At 45.5% G+C, this 23,554-nt stretch overlaps 1 protein-coding gene across 31 annotated transcripts in view; it reads right to left on the reverse strand.

The window, feature by feature from the left end:
• LOC127604875 (receptor-type tyrosine-protein phosphatase delta-like) overlaps window positions 1-23,554 on the reverse strand; it is a 313,271-nt gene that overhangs the window by 124,836 nt on the left and 164,881 nt on the right. For all 31 annotated transcript variants that reach the window (XM_052072299.1, XM_052072264.1, XM_052072256.1 and 28 more), the window contains exon 9: window positions 21,112-21,149. The gene's annotated coding sequence lies outside the window, so the exon portion shown is untranslated. The remainder of the gene's footprint in view (window positions 1-21,111; window positions 21,150-23,554) is intronic.

The raw sequence follows: 23,554 nt of genomic DNA on the forward strand, positions 1-23,554 counted from the left end.
TGCTCCACCCGGTCTCATTCAGAGATATATACAATCGAGTAGGTGCCCCATACTAGCGATATGGTGACAAAGTCGGATTCTCGCAGAGTATTGTATGAGCTTCACCAAACGTCGATCCGAGTTGTATTCGCTGACATTCAAGAGATGCCCACATGAGGACAGAACAGAAGACGGCATAGTTATTCAAACGTTCTGTCTGCGCACCTTTGTCCATAATCTCAGTACCGTTTGCACTCTGTCAGGTGTCGTTTTGAGTTTTATTTGATTGTACAGGTGCATCCAAGAAGATACACATGCATGGATCAATATAGAGGGAGAAGAATCGTCTATCGCCAGTATGCGCATCCTTAGCCAGATCGTCACCTTCAACTTCCATTGTACTGGCTGCTCTCCACCAAGTGTCCTTTGCCATTTCATGCCAGTGCACTATGCAACAGGTGCTTACATTTTGACAGGGGAGACACCATCATGACTCAGATGTGGATTTGCCACTTCTGTCAGATTTTCACGAACCATTTGGACAGAAAAGTATGCGGTCCATTAAGAATTCTTTTGAGTGTCATTAGCTCGTACCATTGCCTCATAAAAGAGAGGCAAAGCTCGAGATGGCCATCATGATTCAGATATTCAACATGTGCACCTTTTCGTCGAGTTTTGTATGCGCTCCGGCGTGTCATTTGCGATTACTGAGATGATTATATAAGAGACGCATGCTTGGCGACAAAGCGGGAGGAGATCTGATGAGACGCGGGAGGCAAGACGATGACTTAACGTGGTCGAACAAGCTCAGCTGCGGCTCAGCTTCCTTGCTTGACAGACTGACGGGCAACAGAGGTGATTTTGCTTGGGTGCAAAAATAATTCCTCCAACCCTGTGGCCACTTTGTGAGAGAACAAAAAAAAAGGCTAGCATGCTAGCGTTCGCTGACGTGTAATGTATAGTGCCCTGTAGCTGTGGTTTCTCTTAAGCAAGCCAGCCTTGAAGCTCGTTATGCGGGGGTGTCGGGATTAAAGGGACGAAAGTCAATAAGCGAGCGGGCCGACGCGGAGCGAGGGCAAAGTGGCGACGGCTTCATTGTACCGCCGTGTGACTCGCTCTCAAATCAAAGCGCTTTCTTGCTTGTTGCCCCCCCTTAGCCCTCCCAAACAAAATGCGTGTTTCATCCATGCGGGTAATTCATTGGTATTCTAACATGTACATAAGGTGGCACCCTTTTTTTGCAACCATTCACTCTGGATGCAAGCTAGCAGTTAGCATCCACTTTTACTTTTTACGCAGCAATGATGAGAAATATTTGGCATGCGTTGATGCGGAGGAACTTGACTGAACCACCATTAAGTAATTAAAAAAAAGATGCTTAATAGTGAGAAATTCATTTGAGAACATAAAAGAAATAAAATAAATCAAATAGATTTGATATAAAAACTCTCAGTTTCTGAATGCAAAAATAAAATGAATAAAATGAAATTATTGCTAAGCAAAAGCATGTATCTACAGTTTTCATCTCATTGTATATCAAACTTGTATTAAAATATTTTAAAAATACAATAAATCATTTTAAATATTTAATAAACTGACATGCTACATAATGTTGACATTTTGGACTGCGAAAGTATCTCTGTGTCTTACTAAATGTTAGAAAAAATGAAATAAAAAGTACATCCAACAAAACAATGAAAGCAAATGTATAAATATCAAACAAGGAAAAAATAACAAGTCAAGTCAAGTCAACAGTATTTATAGAGCACTTTCAAACAGCCATCGCTGCATACAAAGTGCTGTGCATGGAGCAATTTAACATGCACAATAAACAGGAAGACAAATCGGTAATAAAGGTAATAAATATAAAAGCCTCAAGTTTTTGCTTTCAAGAAGCAAAAAAAAAAAAACATGAAAAGGATGCATCTCCAGTTGCATCTTTTAACACGGAACACACAACGGAATAAATTAAATTAAAATCAATCACAGTAAAATACAAAATAACCAGGACTGTTGTTCACAGTCTTAAAAGAAAAATTGACATATTTCTTGTCATTGGACAATTTGTGAGGTCAGCCCAGGGTGGAAAGCAAGTTGTTCCACACCAAACTCATCCAAGCACGCTTTTTTTGATGGGGTTTGCTTTCTGCACTGGTTTGCAGTCGCACCCACAAAAGTGCTCCAAATCCAAGTCTTGTATGATTAATTAATTTGTTTTTTCATGACGAACGAATCACACGCTATACCGACGTGACAGAAATTTTCGATGGATGGGGGGGGGGGGGGGGGTTGCGTCCCGTCCAAAACCGCTGCTTCGTCTGCAGGCTTAACATTTAAACCACATGTTACAGCAGATTTAAAAAACAGGACATCTGAAAGACATAAAACCTCCTTCCAAAATTCCTGTTTCATTCTCTCCAGACACCATATGAGATCACCAGCTCTTCAAAACACTTTTTTTTAAAAAAACGTCATACAATGGTTTGGCTCACACACTCACACACACACGCACACACATTCACACATACACAGGGGCGTCTATGGGAAGAAATGCCCCCTAGTGGTTGCGAAAGTGCACAGCTCACGTTCGGCTCAGACTCACTGCAACTGGACTCAAGTCGAAATGATGACAAACCAAAAATAGCACGCTAAGAATAACACGTACATCACAGGAGAATTGCCAAGTTGTCAGAAATAGTAGTTAAGAATTTACATTTGACCCCGAGTTACATTCAAGAACAGCAAATAGTTGGTGATTTTCCAATGCACAGCCATTATTTTAAAAGGGAGTTTGAAGGGACTATTTCGGCACTTTTGTCAAATATTGCCTTGGTTTCTAAGTGCGTACGTGCAACTTGAGGCTATTTATTCACTCAAAGTGCAGCTTCAAAGAGTTGACCACCGACTTGTGAATGATTCATTTCTGAATCATGAAGGGATAATGAACATTCCACAAGTTCAAATGGATCTGTTTGAATTAGTCGTGTAGACAACGAGCACGATGTCACCGATTGTTTGTTTTGGATACTTTTGGATAAATAAAGCTAAAGTAACAAGAAATATCCTGGGGGGGTGGGGGGGGGGGCTGCGATGAATGCAGTCAAAATGGCATGCAGGTCGATTAGTTGAGGAAAGAAAAACGGGGTGCTCCTAAATGCATCAGCAGGCCAGTCAAAGCATGTTTTGCGGGTGACAGCTGAGCGCACCTGAAATCACTGCGGCAGCCCAGCTGTCTCGCTCACACGCACGCGCGCACACACACACACACACTCGCCGCGCACTCTTCTTACCTTATCAGCATTTTCGCAACCAGTTTCAAACTCGTCTTTTGTCTTGTGTGTCTTCAGCAAAGTGGGTGCCGTTTTGTTTTTGTTTTTTGGTGGAGTTATTTTTTTGCTTTGTTTTTTAAAATCCAGCCACGACAGTCCAGTAGGAGACACAACAACAACATGGGGAAGCGTGGAAAGAAAACCCAAAATCCGCCACACTTCCTCCTCCTCTTCCTCCTCCTCCTCCTCGTCGTCTCGTGTTATTTAGAGTGAGAATAATCTCGGGGTTTGTGGGTTCCGTCTATGTCCCGCGCTCCATTCGCGTGAACGCGGCGAGACTGTGGCTTGCGAAAGTACCGCTTGCACGTCACGCTTGCCCCCTCCCTCTCTCTCTCTCTCTCTCTCTCTCTCTCTCTCTCTCTCTCTCTCTCTCTCTCTCGCTCACTGTGGAGACTGACATATTGGTGTGTGTATGCGTGTGCATGAAAATAGACTCATGATGCCCCCCCCACTCGACCCCTACCCAGAAATACATTCTTGTAAAGCCCCGTTTTTTCATTTATCCATTTATCATCAGTATGGACAGCTCCTAATAATTACATACCTGTCAACTCATACGGTTTAGCCAGAGTTCATACGGATTTTGTGGTGAATCTTACGTATATGGCCGTATCTCACAAATCATACGGATTCTGAAAATTTCCGTTTTTTTAAGATAAGATAAGATAAGATATCCTGCATTTGTCCCACACTGAGGACAAATGGGAGGGACTGGCCATCATAGCTTTTAGCTTAATTAGCACCCTTCTGTTGCCCACCTCCTCCAGAGTGTCAAGGGAGCAGCCCAGGACAGAACTGGCCTTCCTGACAAGTCGCTCCAGTCTCTTCCTGTCCCGGGCCGAGATGCTGCCTGACCAGCAGACAATGCCATTATGGATGGCCGAGGGCACCACCGAGTCATAGAAAGTCTTAAGGAGTGACCTCTGAACACCAAAAGACCTCAGTTTCCTGAGTAGGAAGAGAATATATTTCCCTAGAAATTTCGTAGTAAATTTAGGTAGTTCCGTGCTAGTCTACTCGAATGCTTTCATTTCCGGTAACTTTCCAGTAAATCACGTGGTTCCTAGTTGAAAACAGCAGAGTATTCATTGCATACTTCGGAAGTGTACAAGCGAGTTCTATAAGGTTTTTTTTTCTGCCGTTATTTTGACATATAAAATGCTTTGGTATGTTATAAGGATTTTTTGGGTAGTTTATCCAGGTTGGCGCTCCGAAAGGTTGACAGGTATGATAATACAATCATGCGGCAAGATATGATGACAACACCGATATCCAGAGTATATCAAAATAGATGCCTTCCATTCCCTATAATGATCTAAAGTTAGTCGCTTTTCATGCTCAGCTCCTTCCTGCAGTCAACGGCGGAAGGGAGGTGGTAGGGGGTGTAAATAACGATGGGACATTTCGTTGGGAACACCTACACCGTTTAATGACAACCAACCGGAGAGCAAATATCATTGTTATGTTAACAGAGCATGCAGTAAAACCTGTAGCGCTCAAAAACCGCGAGTAATTGAAGCTCCCCCTTAAAAAATATTCGAAATTGTCTATATTGGCACTTGAAACTGCAAAAGTAGCACCCACTGAGATCCAAAAACATTTCCATTTCATTTCAAACTAATCTGACAACACGAAGATCAACAACTGAATAGTCACAGATGATTTGATTGGGGGAAAGAATGCTGTGCATATAGACGTGTGACAAAGACTCCGTCACTTCCTCTAACAACCCAGGCTAAACCGAACTCCTCATAGATTCAGTTAACGCATGTTAGTCCCTCAGTTGAAACATGCAATACTTCCTTGGCACTGGTGAATTACTTCCAGAGGGTTGTGGCATAAGAGCACATAATATGCAAATAGGCTTTTTTGTGAGAGGCTGATGATGGCTTCCACAAAAAAAACAAAAAAAACAGGAAAATGTGAGCATGATGTTGCATTGTCATATCGTACAATAAATTATTATTTTTTCTCTCCTTTGCATGTTGCTCAGTGAAACTGGCTTTGGGGGGTGATGGTTGCGGCGTGAACTCAGTTCAAGTTCTCTCAAGTTGTGCAAACTGGACACCGCTCGTGCTTGTGTGGGTGTTGAGAAACTGCTGGCGTGCCGATATGCCTCATAGAGCCGCATGCTAGTTAGATACAATGCAAACACATGAAACGAGGTCAGGGGTCATGTACACTTGTGATAATCACTCGGAATAAGCCAATACTTTGTTGTCTCCCTGAGGGGAGGGCTGTAGGTTTCTTTGACCCATAGGTCAAAAAAACAAACAAACCAAAAAAAGATCCAGGAATGAATTTGGAAGTTTGACGCAATTAAAGCGTTAAAAAAAAAAATAAGACCAAGGAAAGGCTAATGCTAATATGCTAATGCAAGTATAACCTGTCTGACACAAAGGCAGAGCTCTGAGCCTCCTCCCTGCCTTACGCACAATTCCTGATCAAGTAAACCAGCCATCGTAAAATTAATTTCCCCTTCAAGCAAGACTCGCGCCGCCTTGCGATAGCGATCGTTACTAAGCGGATAAATCTAATCCTGCAATGTCGAGAACGTGACTGGAGATTGACTTGTTTATGATCGCAACCCAAGCAAGTCAAGAGCAGCGAGAAAAGCGGAGGATCTTGATCTCCAAGGTGATGTCTCTCAGCTGGCGCCAAAATAATAATAATGATAATAATAATAATAAATACACACAACTCTGCGGTCCTTGGCTGAGACAAATTCTCATCTTGGAATCTGTCAAAGGTGATAGACGGCTGAGCATTTGGGCTCACTTCCTGGAGCAATTAAAGCGTCGCTATAATTTGAGGTCTCGGGATCGTGGCATTGAAGAGAATGTGCCATTTTATGATGGAAATGATTGTTAAGATGGATTAGTGTTGTTATGTACGTGATAGCGAAGAGGTGGTTTACGGTTTGGCCCCATGCCATTTGGCTTTACTATCAGATCATAACTCACCTCGGGACCAAAATTCCCTCTCTTGGGTTGAAGGATCATTTGAGATTGCTGGATATAAAACGCGACAATGAGAACAGTGTGGCTGTAGCTTGGAAATAAAACAAACATTTTTCAGGAAGAATATCGCATTTACCGGCGGCAACTGTAAAGGCAGGGACGAGCTAGATTAGCCCGTGTAGATAATTGATATGTGGAATGAAACACCAAATAAACAACAATAAGTGTTTTTCCAGATTTGCGTCTCAGAGTTCAATCGATCTAGCGCGATTTATTTTAATGTCATTTAATTGGCAGTAAACAAATTTAAAAGCAACCCGATGTGGGGAACCCTTTTGGGAACCAGCTTGGGTGTTCACTGGGTCACAGATTGGCCCAGAAAAGGGCTGCAAGCTATTTTATTGATCATTAATCAGTGTCACAATTTTGCGACATTTGGATTGATATTTGTGAGCTCCGACACCGAAATACAAAATCCTTAAAAGACAAAAACAATTTTGGGATGTCAAATCTGATCCAAAAATCTGATGCAAATAATCCCCTTGACACTTGAACTCTCCCCTTGTTTCGAACAGCTTCAACTTCCATGAGCCAAGCAAATGCGACGTGAGCCCCGAGTCTTATTTGACAGTTTCCGTTGTGAGCACTTCCTGGTCTAGGAGTGGATATGGCGTGAGGAAGGGGGTTGATGCATCTGCGCTGGGCGCAATGACTGAAGCATCAATTTGGTCGAATCAGGAGCCCTACAGTGTGGAGCAGCTTGGAGGAAGCACTTGAGGGGAATACTGGGTGGGGTTGAGTATTCACAACGAATAAACACCCATCCATCCATCCATCCATCCATCCATCCATCCATCCATCCATCCATCCATCCATCCATCCATCCATCCATCATCTACCGCTTATCCGGGGCCGGGTCGCGGGGGCAACAGCTTTAGCAGGGAAGCCCAGACTTCCCTCTCCCTAGCTACTTCTTCCAGCTCTCCCCGGGGGATCCCGAGTCGTTCCCAGGCAAGCTGGGTGACATAGTCTCTCCAGCGTGTCCTGGGTCTTCCTCGGGGTCTCCTCCCGGTGGGACATGACCGGAACACCTCACCGGGGAGGCGCTCAGGAGGCATCCGAATCAGATGCCCAAGCCACCTCATCTGGCTCCTCTCGATGTGGAGGAGAAGCGGCTCGACTCTGAGCCCCTCCCGGATGACTGAGCTTCTCACCTTATCTCTAAGGGAGAGCCCGGACACCCTGCGGAGAAAACTCATTTCAGCCGCTTGTATCCGGGATCTCGTTCTTTCGGTCACGACCCATAGCTCGTGACCATAGGTGAGGGTTGGGACGTAGATCGACCGGTAAATTAAGAGCTTCGCCCTTTGGCTCAGCTCCTTCTTCACCACGACAGACCGATACAACGTCCGCTCCACGTGTTTCCTGCACTTCAATAGCAAGCTGGCGTTTTGCTCGCTGGAAAAAATTAATCAATAACCAACGTGATGATCAACCCATTTAATAAGGCGGGCAATGATTCTGAAAGCCATGACAATGAAATCTTCGGAGGACTTTGGAATTGGATGACATAAGGAAAACCAAAAGGGTGTCGCTGTACTTTGATACATTAGTGTTGTGAAATGCTGCCATCCTTTGTAAATTTGCAAAGTGACACGCTTCCCCAAAACGGATGCCGACAAAAACATGATCTCTTTTCCATCTTCATCATTCGGCGAGCTTTTACGAGAACCGTCCACACCGGACCCCCCGCCACCCCCACGTGGGCTATTTATCACAAGCCGTTGTTTGTGGCGGCTCCTCCATTTTACAGTTTAGTGTTCATGAAAAGGAGCTTGCGCCGCTGCTGCTATTTGTCAAGCACTCCAGCTCATGCGCACACACACACACACTTTCTCCAGCGGTCCCCGCAACTGACGTTTTCACAAGCGGACCTTCATCAATTTTGCCCTTCGACGCCATCGTTGAGGGTAGGGCGATGTTGACGCCATGGCTGCGTTCTGACAAGGCTATCTTCAATTCAAATTGATGGTGTGAGGAAGTTAGAGATGCGCCATTATATTTCACTGCCTCTCCTCCTGCACAATTTCCGTTTCTGTTTTTAGTTGAGAGGGCTGTGCTGTTTGCTGAAGTTTGGATTAAGGGGGTGGAAATGGAGTTGGTGGTTTGGGCTTATGGGTTAGTTTGCACGTCATTTCACATCTTAAAATGATGGTTCTGAGATATAACATATGGTTAGGATCAGGGGTAAGGCATTATTGTTAGGATTGGCCTGAGCGTTACTTCGTACTTTTCAAATATTCATTTTTGGATTAGGGGGTTGTGGCAAGAGTTGGAGGTCATTTTTAAAATCGATTATTTTGAGGCTTTTTGCCTTGAGTGGACGGGACAGCTGGAGAGGAGACAAGAAGCAGGAGGGAGGGAATAACTTGCGGGACAGGAACCGGAGTCGCCTGCTACGAGGACTACTGCCTCAACACACGGCGCTAGTGCTTTACCAAGTCAGCTCAACAGCACCCCGAGTTGGCAGCTATTGTTCGGGGTTAGGAGTTGTTGACACTCAATTTTCATTTCGGCGTTAGTATTTCACGATTATTGATGGGATTTAAGGATTATCATTCGGTTTTTGTTTGGGTATAGTTCCTGGGTATAGTTCCTTCATCCATACATCCATCCATCCATTTTCCGAACCGCTTTTTATCCTCACAAGGGTCGGCAGCTATTGTTCGGGGTTAGGAGTTGTTGCCACTCAATTTTCATTTCGGTGTTAGTATTTCACGATTATTGATGGGATTTAAGGATTATCGTTCGGTTTTTGTTTGGGTATAGTTCCTTCATCCATCCATCCATCCATCCATTTTCCGAACCTTTTATCCTCACAAGGGTCGCGGGGGCTGCTGGAGCCTATCACAGCTGTCTACGGGCAGTAAGCGGGGTACTCTCTGAACTGGTTGCCAGCCAATCGCAGGGCACACGTAGACAAACAACCATCCGCGCTCACACCCACAACGAGGAATAATTTTGAGTGTTCAATCAGCCTGCCATGTATGTTTGTGGAATGTAGGAGGAAATGGGAGTACCCAGAGAAAACCCACACAGGCCCAGGGAGAACATGCAAACTCCACACAGGAACGCCAGAGCTGGAATAGAACCCGGTACCTCTGCACGGTGAGGTATACGCGCTAACCACTCGATCACCGGGCCGCCCGGGATAGTTCCTAACTTCCGAAAAATCAGGGTTTGGAGTTATTGTTCGGGTTAGCATTATTTTCCACTTCAATCGTCTGATTCGGGCAGAGAGCGAGCAACTGAAGAAATATGTGAACAACGTGTTGGTGAAAGCACGTCAAGGTGCCTCGTTCACCAACTCCGAGGTTTATGGGATGGCTCCCAGCTGTCACTCCAGCGTTGTGAATCTGCGGTGCCGTAATCTCTTAATTGTTTCAAATGAAATGCTCGTGAAAGCGACAAAGGCAAATTAGTTTGCTTTCCCCTCTCCACCTCACTCTCTCCTTCTCCGGCGAATCGAAAGCAGCCCCTCGACTTGCATTTGCGCGCGAGGCAGTTGAAAGCGGTGGAACGGCTCCTGCGTGACATTACTGGGGTTAGCCGGTGTGGAATTCGTTTTTATGGTTTGTTAGGAGTCAACCAATCAGGGCGCGAGGGGGTGGTGCCTCGTTCTTTTTCCTGTTACCAGTTTTGCTTTGTGTAACTTAAAAAAAAACAAACTATCTTGCCCAACCGCTGACTTTATTCCACAGCAGCACAGGTTCAGGTGCACGCCACGTTCAGCTGTGCATGCAAAGCCTGCCCAAGAAATAATCACATAGTCCGCCAATTATCGTCCCCGCTCGATGAACACAGCAAGGCTCTTTTCAACACAATTCTCCGTCTGAATGGATATCAGCATTTCCATTTAGCTGCGGTTAACGTGACACCCTCCGTTCCACTCCCGCATGGAAAAAGAACATCTCCGAAATGAAGCCCCCGCCCACCCCCCACCGGGCAACTCAAGAAGGCAATTATGCGGCATTACATGTGGCAAAGCGCTTCGGTGGCAGGCGGCGGCCAGAGCGATCATCGGCAAATTGAAACACCAACAATGGAGGGACGGCTCCGCTCGGAAGCCCTAAAGCAGCGTTGTCGCTTCGCTCCGCCGGGGTGCGTTGTGAGAAATATGTCCGTCGGCAAAAGCTCCATATGTTGTCTTTGTTGTTGCTCGTATTTTAAATAAAAACAATGACTTTGTGTAAAGCTGTCGCATAGCCGGAGAAAAGATGAAATATCGGCGAAACAAAGGCTTTAATTATCCAGAATTTCGGCGTTGGCCAACCACCTGGGACATTCGGCACCCGGCCCCACAACAACAATTATTCTATTGATCATCAGAGCCTGATTTATTTTGAAAATCAATCGCATCCGTCTGTGCCTCCGTACACGTCTGCAAAAATGAGTCCAAGGTTTTTTTTCTTTGAGAAAGTCGAGAAGGCACAAATGATGATCCCGAAGGAAAAGAGCTGACGACTTCAGAGCAAAAAGAAAGCTGCATTTAAGAGACAATATCAGCAGTCCTGCATGTAATATGGGTTTATCACTGCAGGTGATCCTCACGCTCTGTGTAATATGTGGTGACAGGCCCGCAAATGAGGCATCCGAACGAGGAAAATAAAAAAGCACAGAATACCTTGGGTTCATTTTGGACATCATACTTTAGCAAGTGGGAATTTCTCCTATGAGGGTGACCAAAACGCAATTACGGAGGAGACTGGATGAAGGCAACACGTCTTGAGTGTCAATTTCTGCATTTTCCCGAAAATGGGACTGACTCATTCAATTATTCAATTATGGCTCATCTTTCTTCCTCATGAAAACAACTACATTCAGAGCTGTATTTCAAAGAATGTGCTTTTTTCTTGGTTCTCTGCTGTCAGTCCGTCAAAATTGCTTATTGAGAAACCGGTATGTTGTGCAAAAAAAAAAAAAAAGTTGGACGACAATGTTTTGACTTGGCTTGGCTTGTTTGTTCAGGTTGGATTGTACACAAAGCAGGTCGGGGTGAGCTCGCCCGACTTGTGCGGGGGTAGTGTGGGATCGGTTCCCATTCGGGGATGTTGTAGACGTCGGTTTGTCTCTACATGTGCCCTGCGACTGACTGGCGACCAGTTTGGGGTGTGATCTGCCTTTTGCCCGAAGTCAGATGGCATAGGATCCAGCAACTTCAGCGACGTTCAGCGAAACTGTCACTCAAGACGTGTTGCGACGATGAAAGACGGCTATCCAGAGATGAAAGTGGACCTTTGTGAAAATTCAACAATTTTATATACTTGTGTGTGTGTGTGTGTGTGTGTGTGTGTATATATATATATATATATATATATATGTGTGTGTGTGTGTGTGTGTACTCAGAGAATGTCTCAGACAATGGGGAACAGAGGATGAGGAGCTGGAAGAGGGACCATCATGGGAGGACAAGCCCCTACACGGGAAGTACCACCGGACCATAACTGAAGTGGCCGATCTCAAGAAGTCCTATCAGTGGCTAGAGAGGGCTGGCCTGAAGGACAGCACAGAGGCACTCATCCTGGCTGCTCAGGAGCAGGTCTTGAGCACCAGAGCCATTGAGGCCCAGATATACCATACCAGACAAGACCCAAGGTGTAGGTTGTGCAAAGAGGCACCTGAGACGATCCAACACATAACTGCAGGGTGTAAGATGCTGGCAGGGAAAGCCTACATGGAACGCCATAACCAGGTGGCTGGCATAGTCTACCGAAACATCTGTGCGGAGTATGGACTGGAAACCCCAAGGTCAAAATGGGAAACACCTCCGAAGGTGGTGGAGAATGACAGAGCGAAGATCCTGTGGGACTTCCAGATCCAGACTGACAAGATGGTAATGGCGAACCAACCAGATATCGTGATCATAGATAAAGGGCAGAGGAAAGCCGTTGTAGTGGATGTAGCGGTCCCAAGTGATGGAAACATCAGAAAGAAGGAACACGAGAAACTCGAGAAATACCAAGGGCTCAGAGAGGAGCTGGAGAGAGCCTGGAAGGTAAAGGTGACAGTCGTGCCTGTGGTGGTCAGAGCACTCGGGGCAGTGACCCCCAAACTAGATGAGTGGTTGCAACAGATCCCGGGAACAACATCGGACATCTCAGTCCAGAAATGTGCAGTGCTGGGAACAGCAAGGATACTGCGCAGAACCCTCAAGCTTCCTGGCCTCTGGTAGAGGACCCGAGCTGAATGAGGGACGAACACCACCCAAGTGGTGAGACGAGGATTTAAAAAAAAAATTATATATATATATATATATATATATATATATATATATATATATCTCACAGAACAGCGATCCCATTATAACGCGGCTATCCCAGCGAATCCCGTTTTTTTTTTTTAAGTATATTTTAGCGGCACGTTTGACACGGGGTTAGCGCATCCGCCTCCCACGAGTTGGATCATATGCCATGGTGTCGCCGGGCATACGGCCGAGCCTTTGCAACCCTGGGTGCAACTCTCTCGCTCTCTCCCTGCCATGTTTGTGGCCTTGTCGCTGTGTGCACATCTAATGGCCGACGTGTAATCCACCGGCTAATCTGCTGACAGTCTGTGTGACACGGCATTAGTTTTGTGTCACTGCCTGACACACTGCGCTGCGCGACTCAACTCGACGTGTTTTGCGGGTCACAAAAAGAGTGCCTTGCTCTTGCATCGCAGCAAATGTGTTGGGAAAGCCGTCTCGACGTGTGTAATCGGCCGTTCGTAAAGGTATTTGCGTTGCCAAGCGGATGCCGTAACATGAAATTCACTTCAAGGTCCTCTTTGGATTTTAATTTGACAAATCGGAGCACCGGTAGACTCCATACGTGAAAAGTGGCCTGATCATGGCGCTTCAGTGCTCTGCGTGGTGTCCAGCCATGTCAAATTTGACGCAGTCCACAAGCAAAGACCGGATTTGCGATCATTTCGGACACAATGGCGCGTACGCGGTGGCATTACGACGATCTGTGCGGTGGAAGCCGCTCAAACTACATGTTCGTAGCAAGCGCCTCACGGCTTAATAAACCAGCTTAATAAATCTTTGTATTTTAGGATTACATGGAAGCAATTTCACTGGCTTGTAAGGTACTTGAGCGCCCCCTACCGGGGTGGAATGTCATGTTACTTTCTTTTTCAGTTTGATAAGAACACATTACATTTAATTAGGAAAAATTCTCTTGGGACCGTTCCTAAGAGAATGAAGTAACGTTCTAGGGTCAGTCTGACCCATTACCATTACACCCCCACCCCAAAACAAACAAACAAAAAAACGTAATGTTCTCTCTACGTGGTTTTACAAGAATCTTCTTATATGATTTTCTTTCCATTTTCAATTTTATGCCATCACGCAGTGCTCCCACCCCCTCAATGCACAGTAAATGTATAGAGTGCAACATATACATAAATAAATCAAACCTGAGTTGGAATGCAGTTCAGTTTCGCTGCCGATATTTTTAGCCGAGTGTGTTTTCAATGCACTGCATGTTTGCACTGTGCTTGAGAGGAAAGACTTTTCATCTCTGTTGTATGTTGGACATATTTGACAATAAAGCTGACTTGACCTGACTTGACTCGAATGACATTTTGCATTTTCATATTCGCCTAAGACATTCATCCATCCATTTTCCGATCCGTTTTATCCTCACAAGTGTCGCGGGGTGTGCTGGAGCCTATCCCAGGCGGGGGGAACACCCTTAACTGGTTTGCAGCCAATCGCAGGGCACACAGAGACGAACAACCATCACATAGGGACAATTTTGAGTGTTCAAGCAGCCTGAAATGCCTGTTTTTGCTATGTGGGAGGAAATCGAAGCACCCGGAAAAATCCCACGCAGACATACATACGTTCATTCATTCATTCATTCATTCATCTTCCTAACCGCTTGATCCTCACTAGGGTCGCGGGGGGCACTGGAGCCTATCCCAGCTGTCTACGGGCAGTAGGCGGGGGACACCCTGAATCGGTTGCCAGCCAATCGCAGGGCACACAGAGACAAACAACCATTCGCACTAGCACTCACACCTAGGGACAATTTAGAGTGTTCAATCAACCTGCCACGCATGTTTTTGGAATGTGGGAGGAAACCGGAGCACCCGGAGAAAACCCACGCAGGCCCGGGGAGAACATGCAAGGGAGGCCGGAGCTGGAATCGAACCCGGTACCTCTGCACTGTGAAGCCGACGTGCTAACCACTGGACTACCGGGCCGCATATACATATGTATATTCAGTAATTTATTCTGATCTAAAGTTTAGCCCGTGTAAACATCTGATTTTGCTCACCATGGTCCAAAGAAGGTTGAGGCAATTTGCGTGAATACTCAGACGCATTGAAAAGTTGAAGTAATCGCATTGAAAGTAGTTGCCAATCACCCTCTCATGTAATTTTCACTTCGTTACCAACCATTGCAATCAACATTTCAAGGAGATTACTTTTGTGCCATGCTTATTTTTTTTCCGATCTTTTTCTATTTTAAACGGAATATTTTCACGTCATGACAGAAGGGTTAAATGCAGAACGTTTCTAATGAACTCTTTTTGCGTTTTCTTTGACGTGCAGTATAAGATTAGTCACGAAGCGAGGATGGAGAATTCAACACCCGTACGGCATTATTGTTGAGCCTTGGTGAAGGTCTTTTGTCCAGTGGGTTGAGCTTTGGCCTCATCCTGAGATGTGCAGAAATGCATCAGGCTTCCCCGCTGCTGGAGTGGAAGTTGCAGGAGAGATTGCTTTAACCCCCGACGCTGATAACCTGGCCGAGGCTTTGGGTCAAGCTGTAGCAAGTCAACTTGAAGACGACTTTTAATTACTGGGCCTTTCGAAAAAAGGATAAGGGCGGGAGGAGAATGGCTGCATGCTTTGGAAAGGAAAGAGATTTAGCCCAGTTCTACACGTATTTGGATTATTTTTTCGGTACAGAGGCGTTCCCATGCGGAACATATTAGGCGGGGAAGGGGAAGCGTAACGGTCTCATTTTAATCCGTAAACAAATATAGGGCGGCTCAGCCTCTGGCAGTCATCAAACTTGTTTTATTGCCTCAAAAATGCCACTGCTGTTTTCCGAGCTTCATGCTTCTGACTGGTCAAACTGTTACACTTGGTTACACAATGTTACACAATGGTTGTTTTTGATTTTTTTTTTTTTTAATGGTTAGGCGCGTCAGTGCAGAGGTACCAGGTTCGATTCCAGCTCCGGCCTTCCTGTGTGGAGTTTGCATGTTCTCTCCCATACGTGGGTGGGTTTTCTCCGGGTACTCCGGTTTCCTCCCACATTTCAAAAAAATTAAACACTGGCTGATTAAACACTCAAATTGGCCCTCGGTGTGAGTGTGAGTGCGGATGGTTGTTTTTCTCTGTGTGCCCTGCGATTGGCTGGCAACCGGTTCAGGGTGTCCCTTGCCTACTGCCCGAAGACAGATGGGATACGCTCAAGCAAACCCTGAGACCCTTGTGAGGTTAAAGTGGATCAGAAAATGTGTGTGTGTATGTGTGTGTGTGTGTGTATATATATATATATATATATATATATATATATATATATACACACACACATATATATATATATATATATATATATATATATATATATATATATATATATATATTTTCCCAGTTTGATTCCCAGTGTTTGCAACAAGGTCACATTTAGGGGCGGCCCGGTAGTCCAGTGGTTAGCACGTCGGCTTCACAGTGCAGAGTGTGGAGTTTGCATGTTCTCCCCGGGCCTGCGTGGGTTTTCTCCCACATTCCAAAAATATGCATGGCAGGCTGATTGAACACTCTAAATTGTCCCTAGGTGTGAGTGTGTGCGCGAATGGTTGTTCGTCTCTGTGTGCCCTGCGATTGGCTCGCAACCGATTCAGGGTGTCCCCCGCCTACTGCCCGGAGACGGCTGGGATGGGCTCCAGCACCCCCCGCGACCCTAGTGAGGATCAAGCGGTATGGAAGATGAATGAATGAATGAATATATTTATATATATATATATATATATATATACACACACACACATATATGCTCAGATATAATTTTTAAAATGTTTATTTGAAGGTGTTTAAAAAAACTTTCATTTTAAATGTCATCAAATGTGCTCTTTTTTTTTTTTAAACACACAAGAAATATTTGTTTCCTGAGAAGAAACCTGATTTTACTACCACTGAAACAAAATTCAACTCAATGGATTCATTGGAGTGCGCATTTTGTTGCGACAATCGGATTCAATATTTGATTCGCAGCAAAGTCATCAAAAAAGTTGCGGTGTTGTTCAGTGGGTAAATTGCAGTATCAGCAAAACTGCCGCTTGTGCATATGGTATATGATCCATCAAAAACGAACCCTTATAATGTTGCATGGAGCAAATAGCACATTAACGATGCAGCAGTTGCCGGCGATGTCGACATGACTGCTTTCCTGAATTCAAATTCCCGTTACAAATCAACGTACGCGCGGCCAGGCGTGTTGATTGTAAGTGTTGGCTAGAGAGCCCCGTCACACGTAAGTAGATCATCCTCATTAAAACATAATTGAAAGTATTGAGCAAAAGAGAGAATGGGATAGGGAGTGGGGGGGGGGCTTCTGAGACACACTGAAGCACTTCGAAACAATTGGTTCACATACGCACCAAACAAAATCTTGACAGCTCGTAAATAAAATCAATGTCGCGGACAAGCGGCCTGCTTCACGACAGGAGAAGTATAATCAAGCAGAAAGCGGCCATAAGCGCGAGCACTATGGCAGCCTCCATTTGAGACAACTTGATTTCATTGTCACTGCACAGCTTCTACATGTTAACGGAGGATGAACAATGACTGGACATGTCATTTGAAAAAAAAATGCTGGAATTATTTAAAATGTTTCTCTCTTAAACTCTATGAGATTTGCGCTTTTTGCCGTCTTTCATGTGAGCAAATGTCAAACTCTTAATAGTACAATGGTACCTCTACTTACGAAATGAATTAATTCAGGAAGAAATCTCTTAAAAAGAAAATTTTGTACGTAGAGACGCATTTTCCATGTAAATGCCCTAATTCGTTCCAAGCCCCCCCAAAATTCAAATATAAATGTTTCAGAAAGCATAAAAATGCATCAAAATATGTAACAAATACATGTTGCAGTAAGATTATTGCACAATAAATGAGAGTTGTGCATAATGTAAAAACCTAAGAAGAGAGTAAAGAATAAAAATGATGGTCATTTAACTTGACTGCGTCCGCGTCTTTTTTGCCCTCTTTAGTCCATGTTCTCTCTCAGAAGTGGTTTTTGCCTGGCGTTTTGTAAAGAACTGATCCGAGGATGTTTGCTATTGTCGGCTTTGAACAATCCTTGGAAGATGTCCAAGGCAAACATCAGCATAGTGAGTGATCGCCCCACTGGGGATTCGCATCAGAACGTCTCGTGGCCCTTAGGGGCGAGTGACAAGGACACTGCACAGACACATATCTATCTATCTACACACATTGACAAATACAGTAGAGGTGGAATGCCAGGAAATAGCCAATGGCAGAGCAACTATAAGTATGTTGCGTAGCAGGCCATACTGTAATTTTACCTTTCGTATCTTGAAAATTATTTCATAAGAAGAGACAAGGTTTTCCTGTTACGGCATTTCGTAACCTCAAGATTTTGTATGAATAGACGTTCGTAAGTAAGGGTACCACTGTAGTAATGATATTCATTTCATAAAAAACAGGAATATCAATTCAATGCAATGAAATTTTGACCCAGTCTTTACAGTGATAAGCCAACCCCCACCATCCCTAGAAAAGAAAAAAAAAAGTTCAGGGTTCATTCCCATAGTTGTTTTCTTATGTTTTCCTCACGCTAACTTTGCGTGACGCCAGTACAGAAGCACAGGAGCTGTGCTGCGGAGGTGCCATGTGGTGTGGCTGAAGTTCCCCCGAAGAACAGCTCTGGGTGCACACCTGAGCCCCATCGTGCCGAGCGCGTGCAGTCATCTTGACGTGAGCAGACAGTAGCGACCATTAGTCATTCCCGAGCTCAAATGAGCATACAGGTGAGCGCGGGCGTCTGTGGAGGGGGGGGGTTGTCGCTTTGAAAAAACAGTGGGCTGTGCAGCAAAGATTGTCAGCAACTGAGCAGACGGGAGAGCCGGTCGACAAGAGATAGCGGCGAGTGGGAGACTGGAAATTGAGGAAAGCGCGGCAAAGGCCACTATTTTCTCTGCACGTAAGCGACCGGACCTCAAAGACACTTTCATCCACCCTATGCCTCAGGTTAGTACAACAATGTCTTCTTAACAGTCACATAGCAATATTTGACGACAACCAAGACCAGTGGTGAGGGAAAAAAATAATAAATTACCCCGCTCACTACCTGCCATTTGGTCTCGTCAAAACCCAAGAGTGCGAGGGACTTATTCTCCACGACCCGCAGAATATTGTCTTCCATGATCCAAACAGCCAGTGCCATGGTCAAGTTATGTTGTTAATTTTGGGCATTGACTGCATTCAAAGACAGTACGACTCTTTGATGAACCACAGCATATCGGAGCAGCCTCCAGACATGGTGAATGTGAATGATAAAACCAAAGTCTTATTTGATTACGACAACTTTCAACGACTGCCTTTGCAACAACAATAACAACTCATCACCTGTTTGGTGACGACACCATTTGAGGCGAAACAAACCTCACTGAAAGTCTATGCAAAGAGGTGACCAAATAACGGTATGAAGAGAGCAGAAGTGAGACTTTAAAAAAAAAAAAGTCATAATTAAAGCACGGGCGGCCCGGTAGTCCAGTGGTTAGCACCTCGGCTTCACAGTGCAGAGGTACCGGGTTCGATTCCAGCTCCGGCCTCCCTGTGTGGAGTTTGCATGTTCTCCCCGGGCCTGCGTGGGTTTTCTCCGGGTGCTCCGGTTTCCTCCCACTTTCCAAAAACATGCATGGCAGGCTGATTGAACACTCTAAATTGTCCCTAGGTGTGAGTGTGAGTGCGAATGGTTGTTCGTCTCTGTGTGCCCTGCGATTGACTGGCAACCGATTCAGGGTGTCCCCCGCCTACTGCCCGAAGACGGCTGGGATAGGCTCCAGCACCCCCTGCGACCCTAGTGAGGATCAAGCGGTTCGGAAAATGGATGGATGGATGGATAATTAAAGCACGAGTGACTAATACACTAGGACACGTCCAAGGCTGTGCACGAATTATGCCCCCACTGCTACAAACTGTTTAAGTCCACCATGATAGCCATAATGCTTTTTCCCCCTCTCCTCACAGTTATTTAAATGAACATTTGCAGCAAAAACCCAAACAAGAAATACAGAATATGAGTGGCTCGTGGTAGCCTAACATAGCAATCCCCCAGACAGTTCGCAAAAGTGGATTGAATTGCAGTGGACCAGACTCAAACAGACGGGGTGAGAAATAGAAGTCACTTTGCATTCACTGCCTTTTTGTTTTTGTGTTGCCGGGCGGAAAACGTCGCTCCAATGATTTGATGGTTCATCTAGCAAACTGTCAAAAACACTCCCAGCCATCCCAAAAGTTTGTACCTTTCTCAGCACAAGAAAATATTCCTTCTGTCTAACCCTGTATACCCCCGAACGAGAATAGGGTTGTGATTATGTTGTTGTGTGAGAATGGAGTCGGATTCTCAGTCGTAAAAATAATAGAAGATTGCCGGACTCTCTTGTGGATTAAACTTTTGTCTAATATTGCGGCTCAGCTGCTATCCTCCCGCGTTTCTCATACTGTTATTGTGCAGCGCCCCTTAGGCGGAATCACGGACGCTACAACCTACCAGAGCATGCTCATCTTGCTTTTATTCTTTCCACATTCAAATAATGCTCACATTTTACTGCAGAGTCGAATAAACTGTTTGAAGAGAGAATATCGAACATGCTCAAGTTTAGTTTTGATGGTGATGTATTGCGGCACTTCTGTAGTACCCGTATCCGGTGTTAGTCTTTTAAGCTCTTGGGCAGTGGTCCCCAACCTCTGGGCCGCGGACCGGTACCGGTCCGTGGGTCATTTGCTACCGGGCCGCACAGAAAAAATAAATAACTTACATTCCTTCCGTTTTAGTTATTTTTCGGAATCTGAAAGATGTTTTAATCTGAAAAATTACCGGATTCTCTGTTATATTTGTCGACAGTAAGTCACTCTTGACGTGAAGGTGGCGCTTCTCGGTCACGTGATTGGTTATCGCTAAAAGGAGCTAGCAAAATGAGTAAAAAAAAAAACCAAAGGCCTTTGGGAAGGGGAAAGAGCCCAGCCAGGAAACTTAAGAGGAGCCTACGACCGTCAAGAAAAAGAAGGCTACATTTAATAGACAGTACTTAAAATAAGGGTTTATCGCAGCAGGAGATCCCCCCACCCCCACCAAGTCCACTCCGCATAGTATGCGGCGATGTTGAGTCGTACATTTCATGCGCTTTGTATTTGCGGTCTATCTTATTTTGAAGGCAGGTGTAAACGTTACCATAGCGACCAGAGAGTGTTGCCGCCAGATAGGCCATTCCTCGTGTCATGATCCGTTTTTATTATTATGTTTCGAATATACCACAGTTTTCATGCAGGTCATATCATATTATTTTGTTGTAATTATCCGTCACACCTTAAAAGCCGGTCTCTGAAAATAATATTGTCTGACATTGTGGGGCAACAAAGGTTGGGCAACGTTGCTCTAAGGCAAACAAATTTAGTACATGGACAATTGCACGTCTTTTCACGACATCCGCATGGCTGCCTTTGGCACGGTCACTCTTAATCGAGTGTTGTGCAACTCCTAAAACAGGTGCAATGTTGGACCGGGCCAGTACACAAACCAATAAGTCAATCTTTACCTTTCAGCACTCAAGCAGACTTGCCAGGACTTGAAGAGCTGTGGGATGACAAAAAAAGAAGAAAAAAAAAGGCCATGAACATTGATAATAACAGCATGTTTGGCCATTGCGCAAATCGTAAGCACAGTTATACAGTGTAAAGGGCAAAACATTTATTATACGCTGATTACTCTTGACAAGGTCAGGCGCTGAAACAATCGCTAAACGTGTAGTAATAACTCCAAGTGGGTCCTGAGTATCTTCTCTGGGGTGCCGCTGAAAAGGTTAAAGATTGAGTGTCGGGGAGGTTAGCGCATTGCCGTTCAAAGTCTGTAGACGAATGCCAGGTTCACTTTCAAAAGGATCGAGAGAGAATTAATCATGTGATTGATGGCCGGCATCTCTCTCCCCGCAACGCTCCCCTTGTTTTCCAGCTGGGAGATAAAAATTCATGCTTGGCAATGGTCGCCGGCACAATTGATTCTGGCAGGCGGTGCGGTGCGAGGGGGCTAAGTACGTGAATAGCTGCCGCCAAAGAGCTGAAGGTGGGGGGATTTATTCCTAGTTCATATGCAAGCCGTAACGCGCAATTGCTGAGACGACTGTTGTACAGTGTTTCTGCCATTTCGCATAATCACTGGTGAGTCTTGTCAAAGGCTTACGGGCGCCACGTCTTATCAAAAGCGCGCGATGAAACGCTCGCGCGCCATTCGCTCGGACGTGACAAAGCTTTTACAATTCCAAAAGCATCGTATTGTAATGACCGCCAACTGGAACGAGGTCTACGAGTCGACTTATCTGCGCAGACGTGACATTCGCCCATCAGTTTTTTCACCGCCGGTTGCCAAAAGGGGGCCAGAAGTTAATTGTTAGGCCCTATTGCTCTGATCCACAACAAGCGTCACCCGGACGGTCAAGCAAGGGCACAAATGATGAACGGCAACACGCCACTTATCAGCAGGTCATAAGGAAGCCACCTGCCTGCAGTTCTACTGCCCTACATAGATTTATAGCTCATAACTGGCCTTGAATGAAGCCACTGCGCTACGTACACTACGTCACGCGTGGAGATTAGTAGGATTATGCAAAGCCAATTTAGCAATTTCCACAAAACTCTGCAGAACGGTAAGACGAGGGAAAGAACCCGTAGAATCCTTGCACGGATCCGAATGAAGAAACCGACAGACACATTTTGCAGTTTGCTCACATGGCGAGACGTTCGAGAGGCATATACAAGTGGGCGACTCTCAATCAAGATGTTTTGTTCAAGTGGGTTGGACATTCATGGATGCGGAACGCTCGCCGTTATCGGAGAAGATACCGTTGGATACCTTTTAGATTGACGGCAAAATAAAGATCCCCAAAAGGAGCAAAAAAGTCAGAGAACCAATATTGTGAAAATACTGTCTGGGAGAACACGAGTGAGGCGAAGTTAGGTTGTGGGAAGGAATCGGGCACAGTGTTGAGATGCCAAAGGGACGATTGCGCCCTGCAGGTTAAAAGTGATAGCACAGTTCAACGGTCGCGACAAGATCTGTAGCGGTTCATTCAAATGAGAGGAATGATGCAAAATCCAAATTGATGACATGCTGCCTTCCTTCGAATTCTCATTGTGGTACATCCTAAGTAGCCTGAGTCTTTTCGGGGTCACCATCCCTTCCCTGGTATTTTTTTTCAGCCCCCCCACTTTGGATATTCTCTGTAAATTGCCCCTCCTGACAGCCACCTATCAACTCGGGTGCAATTTAAAAAGCCTGCCAGTCCACAGGGCTGCCTATCAGCCTGGCTGCCAGAGCTCAAGACAGGAGCTCCACCGCAAGTGAACTCTGATGTCAGCGAGCCCACCCTCCCCCACCCCTGCCCCCGAATTCGGAGGTGAAGGGGTGAAAGACACGTTCCCAAAGACGGGTTAGGGAAATGACAGAACAGATTAGGAAGTGTTGTGTCACAGATGTGTTTTTCCTTCTCGCCACTTGAAATGCTGAGACGACGAGGCACCGCCACTTCATCGTGTCGTGTGTGCGCCTGAAGCAGCCCCCCTGCTGGAACTCCACTAAATGCGCACTTTGCTCGAAACAATCAAGCGAAAACAGTCCAGGCTGGAGGATTGGCAGCCTGCTGCCGCGCACTTCTCCTCGCCATATGTCTTTGTCAGAAATATTTGCTGAGTGCCAAAAGCGGGAGAGGAAATCAGTCGCCAGTTGCTGCGAGTCTCCGAGGCGAAGTCGCATCGCGCTGATGCTCGGCAGTTCGGCAGGAACCGAACAACTGGCCGGCGATGAACGTCAAAGATGGCCCATATGGTCCCTGGCGTCTAATCGTTGTTTAGCCGGGGAGACGAACAGTTGACGCCCTGTTCCTCCCGTCTCAATTAGCAGCAGTCGGAGATGAATGACGAATCTGTTCTAATGTTACTGAACAGAGACGTGAGCCAAGTGCAAAGTTGGGAGGGAGGACAGACCAG

The sequence above is a fragment of the Hippocampus zosterae genome, chromosome 1 (assembly GCF_025434085.1).
Source record: "Hippocampus zosterae strain Florida chromosome 1, ASM2543408v3, whole genome shotgun sequence".
In the NCBI taxonomy this organism is placed as follows: Eukaryota; Metazoa; Chordata; class Actinopteri; order Syngnathiformes; family Syngnathidae; genus Hippocampus; species Hippocampus zosterae.